At 38.3% G+C, this 14,357-nt stretch overlaps 1 non-coding gene across 1 annotated transcript; it reads right to left on the reverse strand.

Moving 5' to 3' along the window:
* Positions 1 to 13,953: 13,953 nt before the first annotated feature.
* On the reverse strand, positions 13,954 to 14,060 carry LOC128292186 (small nucleolar RNA R71). The gene has a single exon (XR_008282171.1). It is a non-coding gene; the product is annotated as a small nucleolar RNA R71 (small nucleolar RNA).
* Positions 14,061 to 14,357: the final 297 nt, after the last annotated feature.

Below are 14,357 nucleotides of genomic sequence, written 5' to 3' on the forward strand. Positions count from 1 at the left end.
GTAACTGACCAAATAAGGTCCAATAAGCCCCCAGTTGACAGAATCCGAAAACATGGGGCTACTGAATTTAAAGCTACGGATAGCGACGATACCGAGCAAGCTGAATTTTGGTTGGACAACACTATCCGGGTACTCGATGAGCTATCTTGTACACCCGATGAATGCCTAAAGTGTGCTATCTCCTTGCTACGTGATTCTGCCTACTATTGGTGGAGCACTCTGACTTCTGTTGTGCCTCGAGAGCAAGTAACTTGGGAGTTTTTCCAAACGGAGTTTCGGAAAAAGTATATCAGTCAGAGATTTGTTGATCAAAAACGGAAGGAATTTCTTGAGCTTAAGCAAGGTTCTATGTCAGTTATTGATTACGAGCGAAAATTTGTTAGACTTAGTAGATACGCTCGGGAATGTGTTTCGTCCGAGGCTGTTATGTGCAAACGCTTCGAGGATGGGCTGAATGAGGACATAAAAATGTTCGTTGGAATTCTTGAAATACGAGAGTTCGTAGTACTTGTCGAGCGAGCTTGTAAAGCCGAAGAGCTTAGAAAAGAAAAACAAAAAGTTGATGTGGGAACTGGAGAGTTTCGTAAAAGATCCTCGGGAAAGTCTCTTCAACATGCATCGAAGAAATTTAGAGATGATGTGGGCCGGTCTAGAGGCACTTCGGCCTTTTAGACGAGATCGTGATCGACCCCAATGGGTACACGAGGCACTTGATGCCGCCGGTGTTGGGAATGAATGTCGAGACGAGCAGTGTCGAGATTGTGGCAAATGGCATTCCGGAAGTCTGTAGGTTCCGTGACTGTTCTGTTACAAGTGCGGATCGGTCGACCACTTTATTAAAGATTGCCCGAGGTTGCCTCAATGAATACAAATCAGAGTGGAAAACCGGGTGCTATCACTGCTCGAGGTAGACCATCTGGAAATACGGGCAATGCTAGTGGTGGTCAGAGAGGATCTAGAGATGCTACAACCAGATCCGAGGCTCGCGCTCGCTAGGGCTTATGCTATCTGCGCACGCCGAGGATACTTCCTCGCCGGATGTTATTACGGTACTTTCACTCTTTTGATACTAATGTGATTGCTTTGATTGACCCCGGTTCTACTCATTCTTATATATGCGAAACCTTAGCATCCAAAGAAGACTTTACCTATTGAGTCTCTCGAGTTTGTAATTCGGTGTCAAATCCCTTGGGTCGTTACGTGCTCGTCGACAAAGTGTGTAAGAAATGCCCCTAGTAATTCGAGGTTCTGTTTTCCGGCGGACTTGATGTCGCTTGCCGCTTGACTTAATTTGATGTTATCCTCGGTTTAGATTGGTTGACCATGCATGATGCGGTTGTGAATTGCAAAACAAGACTATTGATTTGAGGTGCAAATAACGAGATGATTCAATTGAGTCTACGGACTTGAAGGGTTGCCAACGTAATATCATCAATGTTGGCCCAGAAATATGTAAGAAAAGGGTGCGAAGCATACCTTGCGTATGTACTTGATGATAAGGAATTAGAAATAAAACCCGAATCTGTGCCGGTGGTTTGTGATTACCCGGATGTTTTTCCCGAAGAATTACCAGGTTTGCCACCTGTTCGGGAGATAGAATTTGGTATTGAGCTTGTACCTGGGACCACACCGATTTCGATAGCTCCGTATCGTATGGCACCAACGGAATTAAAGGAGTTGAAAGCTCAGTTGCAAGAGTTGGTGGATAGAGGTTTTGCTCGCCCGAGTTTTTCACCTTGGGGTGCACCAGTGTTGTTTGTGAAAAGAAAGACGGAACCATTAGGTTGTGCATCGACTATCGTCGCCTTAATAAAGTGACGATAAAGAACAAATATCCGCCATCACAGACGATGATTTGTTCGATCAACTGAAGGAAGCCTCGGTGTTCTCAAAAATAGATTTGAGATCGGGCTATTATCAGTTGCGAATCCGAGATTCGGATATACCCAAAACTGCCTCAGAATGAGATATGGTCACTACGAGTTCTTAGTGATGCCGTTTGGGCTCACTAATGCCCCGGCGGTATTTATGGATTTGATGAATCGGATCCTCAGACCGTACTTGGATTGGTTCGTAGTTGTGTTCATTGACGACATCTTGGTCTATTCAAGAGATGAGACCGAACATACGGAGCACCTGAGATTAGTGTTGCAAATTTTACGGGATAAGCGCTTATACACTAAGTTCAAAAGTGTGAGTTCGGTTAAGAGAGGTTAGCTTCTTGGGTCATGTGGTATCTCAGCATGGTATTCGAGTCGATTCGAGTAAAATTTTAGCCATACTTAACTGGAAGCTTCCAGAAATATTACCGAGGTTCGAGCTTTTTGGGACTTGCTTACATACTACCGACGATTTGTAAAAGGATTCTCGATGATAGCCACACCCATGACGAAACCGCTTGATATATGTCAAGTTTGAATGGACGAAAAGTGTCGAAAAAGTTTCGATCAATTGAAAACTCATTTGATGAAGCTCCAAGACTAGTACGCCTTTAATCGGCAAAGAGTTTGTCATCTATAGTGACGCCTCCTACTTGGGTTAGGTTGCGTATTGATGCAAGAAGGTCGAGTTGTGGCCTATGCGTCGAGACAATTAAAGCCACATGAGAAAAATTATCCGACCCATGATCTCGAATTGGCTGCCATCGTATTCGCCTTAAAGATATGGCGACATTACTTATTTGGTGAGAAGTGCCATGTGTATTCAGATCACAAAAGTCTCAATATTTGATGACTTAAAGAGACTTAAATCTGCGACAAAGATGATGGCTCGAGTTGTTAAAAGATTATGAGCTTGTCATTGATTATCACCCGGGAAAGGCTAATGTGGTTGCGGACGCCTTAAGCCGAAAATCACTGTTTGCTTTACGAGCTATGAATGTACACTTGTCTATTCTACCCGACAATGTGTTAATAGCCGAATTAAAGGCCAAACCGTTATTGACTCATCAAATTCGTGAAGCTCAGAAAGTTGACGATGAGTTGGTTGCAAAACGGGCTGAGTGTGTTCCGAACGAGGAATCAGAGTTTCAAATTGATGATGACGATTGTTTGAGGTTCAGAAGTCGTCTGTGTGTTCCAAAGAATTCGGAACTTATTTCGATAATCCTCAACGAAGCCCATTGTAGCCGAATGGCAATCCACCCGGGGAGTACGAAGATGTACAACGATTTGAAACGTCAGTTTTGGTGGCGTGGTATGAAATGAGACATCTCCGACTTTGTTTCGAGATGTTTAATATGTCAACAAGTGAAAACGGAACATCAAGTGCCTTCAGGGTTACTTCAGCCGATCACGATACCCGAGTGGAAATGGGATCGAGTCACAATGGACTTTGTGTCCGGACTGCCATTGTCAGCAAGTAAGAAGGATGCGATTTGGGTTGTTGTTGATAGACTAACTAAGTCGGCTCACTTTATCCCTGTGCGTACGGATTTTTCATTGGATAAACTAGCTGAATTGTACGTTTCTCAGATTGTGAGATTACACGGGGTACCGATTTTTGTTGTGTCGGATAGAGATCCGAGGTTCACCTCGCGATTTTGGAAGAAATTGCAAGAAGCTTTGGGTACCAAGTTGCATTTCAGCACCGCCTTTCACCCTCAAACCGATGGTCAATCTGAGCGGATAATTCAGATACTTGAGGATATGTTGAGATGTTGCATTCTCGAGTTCGATGGTTCATGGGAACGGTATTTACCTTTGATTGAATTCGCTTACAACAATAGTTTTTAATCAAGTATTAAGATGGCGCCTAACGAGGCTTTGTACGGGCATAAATGTCGTACACCATTGTTTTGGACCGAGCTCGGTGAAAACAAAATTTTCGGAGTGGATTTGATTAAAGATGCTGAACAGAAGGTAAAGGTAATCCGTGAAAGTCTAAAGGCGGCCACAGATCGTCAGAAATCGTACGCGGATTTGAAACGAAAGGACATTGAGTATCAGGTGGGAGATAAAGTGTTTCTTAAAGTTTCGCCTTGGAAAAAGATACTCGATTCTACCGTAAGGGCAAGTTGAGCCGAGATTCATTGGGCCGCTGAAATCTCCGAATGAGTTGGCCCGGCCATGTATCGCTTGATTGTGCCCCGAACTCAAAAAGATTCACAACGTCTTCCATGTTTCAATGCTTCGACGCTATAGATCTGATCCGTCGCACGTAATTAGTCCATCAGAGGTTGAAATTCAAGCCGATATGAGTTATGAAGAAGAACCGATTCGTATCCTAGCTCGTGAAGTAAAAGAGTTGCGAAACAAAAGGGTTCCGCTAGTGAAAGTGTTATGGCTCAAACACGAAATAGAAGAAGCTACTTGGGAACCCGAGAACTCTATGAAAGAGCGATACCCAAATCTATTTACGGTAAGATTTTCGGGACGAAAATTTCTTAAGTGGGGAGAGTTGTGACACCTTTAAAACGACCCTAGTCGGAATGTGGTTTCGGGACCACAAAACCGAGGCATAAAAATAATTTGATATTTATTTTGATGCCTATAATATGTGTTAACTCATGTGTGACATTTTTGATGCTTTAATTTAGAGTTATAAATGTGAATTTCACTAGAAAGGACCTAGTAGAGAACTTTGAAAGTATGATGGGGGAATGTGTAATGACTAATTAAAGCATGCATGCAAAACAATGGCCTTGCATGTCAAATATCCCTCTTTTATAGGAGGTGGCGGCCATGACAAGGGAGTATGGGCTAAACATGTCATGAAACATGTTTTGTTGGTGCATTAGGGAGAAACAATAAACAAATAAGTATGGGTAATAAAGAAAGAAAAAAAATGTGTGTGTGAGTGAACCCCCCCCCCCCATTGCCGTGTATTGAGGAAGAGAAAAGAAAAGAAAATTGTTCATCCATTTTTCATTCTCTCTTGACCGAAAATACTAGAGGGGAAGGGAGGAATTTTGCTTCATGCTTGGTTTGGAAGAGGATTAGGAAGAGGTTTGGCTATACTTGCATCAAGATTAAGGTATGTTTGAGGTTGTGCCATGAGATTCATGCATGTTTTAGTGGATAGCTTGATGCTCTTGTTAGCCCATGGTTCAAACCTTTGTTATATCATGGGGATGGTATTTGGCCAAGGTGGATTTTGTGTTAATGCCATTGCATGTTAAATATGAAGCTTGCTAATGGTATATGTGATGGTGGATTGATGGCTCTTGGACTTTCTTTTTAGTATTTTTGAGTAAGACATCAAGTTCTTTGTTTAATCATGACCAAAATTATGGTGTTGTGATGTATTCGCCATGGTACATCCAAAAGTGTGATTTATGCTCATTGCATGGAAAGTAAGATTTGTGTTTTGAAATTTTGTTCATGATTAGTTACAATCAACTTGAGATTCGGCTCTAGCATATATATATGTATATATGTTTGTACATGATGTATTGGTATGACATATATACTATTTCAAGGTGTATATTTGCTTGTGATGATGTTTCGGTTATGAAGTAAATGAGAGATGTGTGTTGAGCTACGATATGTAATGCGTTAGTTAGTAAAATGTATGCTGTTTTGTGTGGTATTAAGTGTATAATTGGCCTCAACATGGACATGCATATTCGCCACATGAGGGGAAATTGGTGTGCATGCATTCGGTTAGAGGCAAGCATATTGATGCCTATTCTTGGCTTAGAAAATTCGCTAAGAGGAATATTAACTAATGTGTTGAGTTCGATTCATGATTTCGTACATATGCGACTTTGATGCCTAATGAGTATATATATTGACTAAGTACCTTGAATTCCTCTTTCAATGCTCAAATGATTAAATCGATTTATTTGTTAAATTAAGCTCAAGAGCAAAGGGGAACTAGATCCGACAAAGGGAAGGAAAAAGTGGTCGAATAGCCATTGAAATCGTTCGACGACATCCTAGGTAAGTTCTTGAGTAATAGAGCTTAAATTCTGAATTGATTAGATCATGTTTAAAGCAAATTAAAATCATGCTCTTTGTGTGTGGCTATTGAGCCGAAATTGCAAGTGTGAAAAGTGCCTTGTGTTTGAGTTTTGCTATTGAAAATGAAATACGAATGTGTCATAATTGATTGATAATTGTGCTCGGTTATTCAAATGATGTCCGGCTATGTCCCAAGGCTTTGTGCTAAGTGACTATATCTCGACTAGGATCCAAGGCATTCGTGCGAGTTAAAAATCCGGCTAAGCCCAAGGCATTTGTGCAAGTTACTAAACCCGGGTTAAGTCCCAAGGCATTCGTGCGAAGTCACTATAACCGGCTTCATCCGAAGGCATTTGAGCGAGTCGTTATATCCGGTTAAATTCCGAAGGTACGTGATTCGAGAATGAGCGATCTTGCTGTAAAATTTTCAGTTAATACGCTTGAAAAATTCCAGCAATGAGGTATGTTCGTATGTGCTTGAATTAGTTGATTCCCTTCGAATAATATTCGCTCAGTCGAGTAATGAGTTTCCGGTATTTGGTTAAGATGATCCCTTATGTATGAACATAGGGGTTGGAATGTGAAATGAGTAGGATATTGAGAATTTGTGCATATGAAATTATCCGTTAGCTTTACGAATGCTATGCTTTTGTTGTGCTGGAATTTCTTGCTCAAACTTACTAAGCATAAATTGCTTACTCCGTTTTCTCTGTTTCTTTGTTTATAGATTTTGGCTCGTCAGCTATCGGACTCGGGATTTTGGAAGTCAAGTCTCCCACACTATCAAAGCCCCCATTTTGGTACAATTTTGGTTGAACTTTGAAATGGCATGTATAGGACTACCCTTTTGTTGAAGGTCATGTACCTTTCGGTTTTGTGTAAACTTGGATGGCCATGCTAAAATGGCTTATATACGTTTTTAGCATAGTACCATAATCGTTTGTATGTTGATCATTATGAGGTATGGAATTGTTTTGAAATGATTAGCCATTGGAATGGTTAATCATGATCACACTTTGTGCTATGTATGTAAAAAGGGCCAATTGAATCATGGAAATCATGAAATAGGTAAAGCCTACCTTAAAGGCAGATGCTGACAGCAGCAGTGATGTGGATGTGAAAAATCCCTAAAAATAGTAGGAATGGTATTAAATAGTGAATAAATTACATAAATTAAATTTATGAATCTACTTTCATATGGAAGAAACGAAACGGTCATATGAGTTATATGTTAAGAGATATTAAAGTTCTCGTGAAACAGGGCCAGAATGGTTTCTGGATTCCCTGTTCCGACTTTGAAAATTCATTATAAATTAACCAGATATAATTAGGAGTCATACCATATATGTATAAATTCCTCTTTGAGTTTAGTTTCTATAGAAACAAACGATATCAGTATTGAAGCCCTGCACAGGGAGTTATTCGAGTTGTTACACACGAAGGTCAGTGTAGTCGACCCCTGTAACATGGGAGACTTTAACTAATAAACTGTACTAATTGGCCCAACCAAAAATTCTAGAAAAAAATCTGTAGATGAAAATATGAGTCTAGTTTCAGGGAAAAATTACGAAACTGATTTTTGAGTTGTAAAACTCAAGTTATGATTTTTGAAGCGACTAGTACACAGATTGGCAGCTTGTCTGGGAAATTCTCAATAAGTGGTTTGAAACCTGTTAACACCTCGTGTTCGACTCCGGCGACGGTCTCGGGTTCGGGGTGTTACACATCTCCTGGGTACTCTGTAAGTTCTGCTATTCTTAAAGGCATATGAAATTGTTCATGTTCATATGCAATATTTGTCGTACTGAAAACCTAGTAAATCATGATAGATGAAATTTCTGTAAGTTAGGTTGATTTATGAGCGGTATCGCTCTACCTTACTTGGGTTTTCTAATTCATCATGATTGATATAAGATTTGAGGATAAGATTCATATGATGTTATTTTCTATTTCTACTGACTGAAGCCCTAAATTTCGAATGTGCAAGTTATATTTTCTTTATCACAGTTTTTTCTACTGAGTATACTTGATATTACCTTTCTAAATTTTCTCTGAGACATCATCAATCCCTTTATTATTCAAACATGGCTTAACTGTGAAAGATATTCATCGGTTGGAGGTAATTAGATTCATTACCATTATAAATATTGACTCGATCATGAAATTTGGTAACAGAGATTACAGATTATAGAATTAAATTATTGCATTGGTTAATATAAGGGCCACTTTCAGTTCTCCCTCTTCTAATTCGAGGTACACTATTGATATTGAACTGTTGCTTTATCTATACAATTGAAATGTCAGTCATATTAATGCACTATGGTTTAAAATCCATCTCATGATTGTGGTTTTGGAAAAAAAAACTCAAAGCTTCAATGTTAATAATTAAAATAGCTGCATTATATTACAGAAAAGTGGTAAGATTTGAATGGATTGACAAATGTTAGTAAAGTTTTGACCAGTTGGAAGCTCTGTTGATTAATTCTAGTTCAGCCTGAATCGGGTAAGGAATTTGTTATTACAGTACTGAACTATTTAATAGGATTAGACTGTGTTTTGATACAGTAAGGCAAAGTAATAGCCTGTACTTTTAAACAGTTAAAAACCATATGGAAAGAATTACCCGATACATGATCTAAAATTGACAACTATTGTTTTTGTGTTGAAATCTGAAAACATTACTTATTTGGTGAAAATGTCATATATTCACCGATTATAAAAAGTTGAAGTATCTGATGTTGCAAAAAAATTTGACTTTGAGATAGCGTATATGACTTGAATTGTTGAAAGATTATGATTTGACAATTGTATACCACTTGGAAAGAACGAATGTGATTACAGACTGATAAACCATAATATATACATATTTTTAGCCCATGCTTGGCATATTTATGGATGATTTTTCCTTTGTTTCATTGAAATTGATCTCCTAATCCTTTAATTTCATGTTTTATACTTGGGAAAGCTTAGGATAGCAAAAAGAGCGAGAAACGGGCCAAAAACAGGCAAATTGGGCCTAAATCAGTGTATCACATGGCCTAGGAACTTCCACACGGGTGATCTACACACCCGTGTGTGACACACGGGTAGACCACATGCCCGTGTGTCATGGCCATGTCGACATTAATCCAAGTCAGAATTTCACACGGCCGTGTCCCTGTCAAGCCCAAGTCTAGTTCTATTGGAAAAGGCTAATTTTGGGCATTCGAAATTCTATATAAACACCCTAAAAGAGGATTAGGGGGGACATGGAGAGTTGAAGGCAGAAAATACTAAAGGACAGCCAACAGAATCACGTCAGAGGCAGGATCTACATCAAGATTGAAGAATTCCATCCAACTTCCTAGAAGTTCTTTGGGTTTCTTTATGTTTTGTTGTTTTCCAAACTTTGAGATGTTTTCCATTATTATTATGAACTAAACTCCCTAAATACCTAAGGGAGATAAAACCTAAGACGGGTCTTATTTGTGACAGCCCAAAATAGACCCTAGCCGGAATGTGGTTTCGGGACCACAAAACCGAGGCATAACAATAATTTAAAATTTATTTCGATGCCTATAATATGTGAGTATTCATGTATGACATTTTTTGATGATTGATTTAGTGTTATAAAGGTGAATTTCACTAGAAAGGACTTGTGTGAGAAAATTTAGAATTTGAGATAGGCAAATGTGGAAGTGGCCTATTGATGCACACTAGGAAATGTTGTCCTTGCATGTCAAATTCCCCAAATTTGACTATAGTGGCGGCCATGGTGATGAATATGGGCAAAAGAAAACATGTCTTAAACATGTTTTGCTAGTGGTGCATGTTAGAAATAATAAAATAAGAGTATAAAAAAAAAAGAAAAAAATGTTCATCCTTCACCATAGCTCTTGGCGAATGTCCTAAGGAAAGAAAAGAAAAATTTTGCTCATCCATTTTCACTTCTTGGCCGAAAATACTAAGGAAAAAGGGGGAGGATTTTTGCTTCATGCTTGGTTTGGAAGAGATCTAGAAGGAGATTTGGCTAAGTTTGCATCAAGATTAAGGTATGTATGAGGTTGTGTTAGGAGTTTTATGCATGACTTGGTTGCTAACTTGATGTGCATGTTAGCCATGGCTCAAATCTTTGTCATGCCATGGAAATGGTATTTGGCCAAAGTTGTTATGGTGATAAAGCCATTGCATGCTAAGTGTGAAGCTTGATGATGATGCATGCAATGATGGATTTTCTACTCATGAGTAAGATTTTGAGTTTTCTCTTGTTTTATCATGATTGAAGTTGAAAAGGAGCATGATTGTCATATTCGCCATGATGCATTCTTGAGCATGATTCATGCTTCTTGCATGTTAGTTAAAATTTGTGTTTTGGATGGCTATGGACACCTTGAAAATTCGCCATGCTCATATATGCATATATATGATTGCACATTATGTTTTGGTTATGAACTAAGTGATGAATATATTGGTTTAAAGAAGAAGATGTGGAAGAATGCTTGTGAAATTGCAAGCACAATTCGCCTAGCACACATGTAGGTGCTTGATGCTATATTATAAGTTTTAAATACAATGTGCAAAGCATTAATTAGTAAATTGCATGCTGTTTTTGTGAGGTATTAAGTGCAAAATTGACCTCAACATGTACATGAATATTCGCCTTGGGTAGCCTATTGAAGGCCTTAGCATTTCCTTGATGCTCAAATAAATTGTATTGAATTGCTTGATGTAGTATAAAATGTGCATGACCATTGTGTATTCAAGCTAAAGAGTGGCCATATGACCATTTAAAATCCTTGTCATATTCGCCATAAGCAAGCACAATGAGGTTTTAATAAATTGAATTTGTTTGAATTAGCTCAAGAGCTAAGAGGGCCACAATTGGACAAGGGGAAGGAAAAGGTGATCGAATAGCCGAAAAAGCCGTTCGACAACATCCGAGGTAAGTCCTCAAGAAGTGACCTTACTTGAATTATGTGAGATGAAATATGGATGTGTATGATTATTGATTATGTGTGTATGAGCATTTGAATTCCACCGGGCTAAGTCCCGGCGGCTAATATGCTAATGATTATAATTGTGTTTGAGCCTTAGTAACGAAAATGAAATATGTATGTCCAATGATTATTGATGTATGTGTGCATGAGAAATTGAATGATATCGGGCTAAGCCGAAGACAATTATGCTGGAAATTATATCCGGGTTAAGACCAAGGCAAATGTGCTAGTGGCTATATCCGGCTAAGACCAAGGCATTCGTGCGAATTATTCTATCCGGCTAAGACCAAGGCATTTGTGCACGTGATTATATCCGGTTATATTCCGAAGAATCTTGGGCTGGAGGTGAGTGTTGGTTGCTGTAATGAATTCAATTAGTACACTCGGAAAGCCCAAAGGATAAGGTACGTTATATGTGCATTGGAAAGTCGACATGTTTGAGCAACATTCGCTCAATCGACTAATGAATTTCAGTTATTGAATTGATTGATGCTTTGTGAACTTATATAATGATGAAGTATGAAGTAAGAATGTGTATTAATGAAATGATGCATTTGGCTATGTGAATGTATTGCTGTAATTAGAGTTGATTATATTCCTTGAGACTTACTAAGCATAAAATGCTTACCCGTTGCTTTGGCTCTCGGTTTTCTAGATTTCGCTCAAGCAATCGGATTTGGGATCGTTGAAGTCGAAGTCATCCACACTATCAAGCCTCCATTTTGGTATAAATTTTGGTTGAACTTGAGATGGCATGTATAGGACTACCCTTGTTTGTTAAATATGTTGTAATGTAAGTATGTACGGCCATGCGAAAATGGCTCGAAAAGGAAGCATGAACTTAGACTAATTGTGGGTTGTATGTATATATTTTGTGTCATGATGTGGCTATGGCTTGGAAATGGGAATGTTGGTCATATGATCAGCCATTGGCATGGTTAAAATGATCATATATGAACCTATGTATGGTAAGACTAGTTGAATCATGGAGACTACCAAATAGGTAAGTCCTATCTTAAAACAGATGCTGCCAGCTGCAGTGGCATGAATGTGAAAAATCACCAAAATTCATAGGAATGGAATTAAATAGTGAATAAGCTATGTAAATGAACCTTGATGAGTCTATTTTCATATGGAAGAAACGAAATGGTCATAGGAGTTACAGGTTAAGAGATATTAAAGCTATTGTGAGACAGGGCCAGAATGGTTTCTGGGTTCCCTGTCGCAACTTTAAAAATTCACTATAAATTATCCAAAAGAATTAGGAGATATACCTTATATGTACAGATTCCATTTTGAGTCTAGTTTCATTAGAAACAAACGACACCAGCATTAAAGCCCTGTACAGAGAGATATTCAAGTTATACCGCGCGAAGGTCAGAGCAGTCGATCCCTGTAACATGGGTAACTTTAACTAATAAACTGTACCAATTGGCCCGACCAAAAATCCTAGAAATAAATCCATGGATGGATATATGAGTCTAAATTCAGGGAAAATTTACGAAACCAGTTTCCGAGTTTTGAAACTCGAGATATGATTTTTAAGGCGACAGTGACGCAGTTTTCCAGCCTGACTGGAAATGTCAAATTGGTGGGCAAAAACATGTGAACTTGGCTTGTTAACCCCTCGGGTCCGACACCGGCGATGGTCTCGGGTTTGGGGTGTTACATTATTATTATTTAAGTTATATGATAAATACTTGTTCTTATTCTTAATTGTGAATTTAACTCTTGCTTTAATATTCCAGGATATTAATTCAGGTTTTTGATGTGCTTATTCAGTGGAGCAAAAGTCCCTGTTTACGAGTAGAGCATTCATAATTAAGTAGAGTTGCATGTAATCCTAGAGATAGGATGATATAAATCTATTGGATTAGAGTCAAATCTAATAAGGGAATCCATAGATCAAGTTAATGCGACAATAGGGGTTTTAATTAGAAAGAGATTTCAATTAATCAACCTAAAGTTAGTTGTTTTTAGTCTCGAAAGAGATATTAACATAAATCAAGGATTTCTACGGATTAAGTCAAATGAATAAATGATCTAACTCAAAGGCAATAAGTGAAGTCTAGGTGAATTCTTCCTTGGGTATTATCTTCTCCATCGATTTTCCAAAAAGTATTTTTCAACTTTAATCTCTGTCACAATCTTAGTTAATTAGATAATTAGTTTTAGATAAAACATTCTCTTAAATTGTAGGCTAGATGATAAGAAGATAGTAATTACTAGTACTTTTAGTCCTCGTAGATATGATATTTCCTGTCTCACCATAACTATACTACTGTTTGATAGGTGCATTTGCCTTAAGTTAAATTTTTAGTTAGTTTCACGACCATCAAGTTTTTGGCGCCATTGTTGGGGACTAAGATATTAGGAAGGCTTAATTTTTTTACTTTAGCCCTTTTTTATTTTTATTGCAATTTAATTTTGTTTTTAATTTTTCTTAATTACCAGATTTTATTTTCTTTACTTCTGGCAAGTTTTTATAGTTTATGACTAGAAGAAACCCGTCAGGACCTCTACTTTTCGAAAGTGAGATTGAAAGCATAGCTCGCAGAAATTGAAGAGAAATAAGGCGAAGCCTACAATACATAGAGGAAGGGCAAGAGGATGATATTCACACCACAACTGAGGAGATAGCTGAAAATCAGAATAATCCGCTACCTCCTGTGGTTGCTGCAAATCCAGTAAATCAGAATCCTGCTCCTCGTACTATGTATGATTATGCTAAACCTACTTTAACAGGAACTGAATCTAGTATAGTTAGGCCTGTTGTTGCTGCAAATAATTTTAAACTGAAACCTAACATGATTCAAATGACACAACAGTTTGTTCAGATTGATGGTTTGTAGGATGAAGATCCAAACACTCATTTAGCAAATTTTCTAGAATTCTGCGACACTTTTAAGATCAATGGCGTTTTTGACTATGCCATTCGCCTTCGGTTGTTTCCATTCTCATTAAGGAACAAAGCTAAACAGTTGTTAAACTTGTTACCATGAGGGTCAATCACTACTTGGGAACAATTGATCGAAAAATTTTTACTAAAATATTTTTTGACGACTAAAACGACTAAACTAAGGGATGACATTTCTTCTTTTGTGCAGATGGATTTAGAAACACTCTATGATGCATGGGAGAGATACAAGGATCTACTAAGAAGGTGCCCTCATCATGGGTTACCTCTTTGGCTTCAAGTTCAAACTTTCCACATCGGTTTGAATCCCTCGACTGGACAGATGATTGACGTAGTTGCTGGTGGGACTATTAGCAATAAGACACCTGAAGAGGCTTATGAGTTTATAGAAGAGATGTCACTGAATAGTTATCAGTGGCAAGTCATGAGGACAAAGCCGACGAAAGCAACCAACGTTTTTAACATCGATTTAGTTACAATTCTTTCTAATCAGGTAGAACTTTGATTAGGAAAATTGATGGTTTACTCAGTTCTTCACAGGTTCATCCAGTAATGCAGTGT

Source organism: Gossypium arboreum, chromosome 4, assembly GCF_025698485.1.
Source record: "Gossypium arboreum isolate Shixiya-1 chromosome 4, ASM2569848v2, whole genome shotgun sequence".
Classification (NCBI taxonomy): domain Eukaryota; kingdom Viridiplantae; phylum Streptophyta; class Magnoliopsida; order Malvales; family Malvaceae; genus Gossypium; species Gossypium arboreum.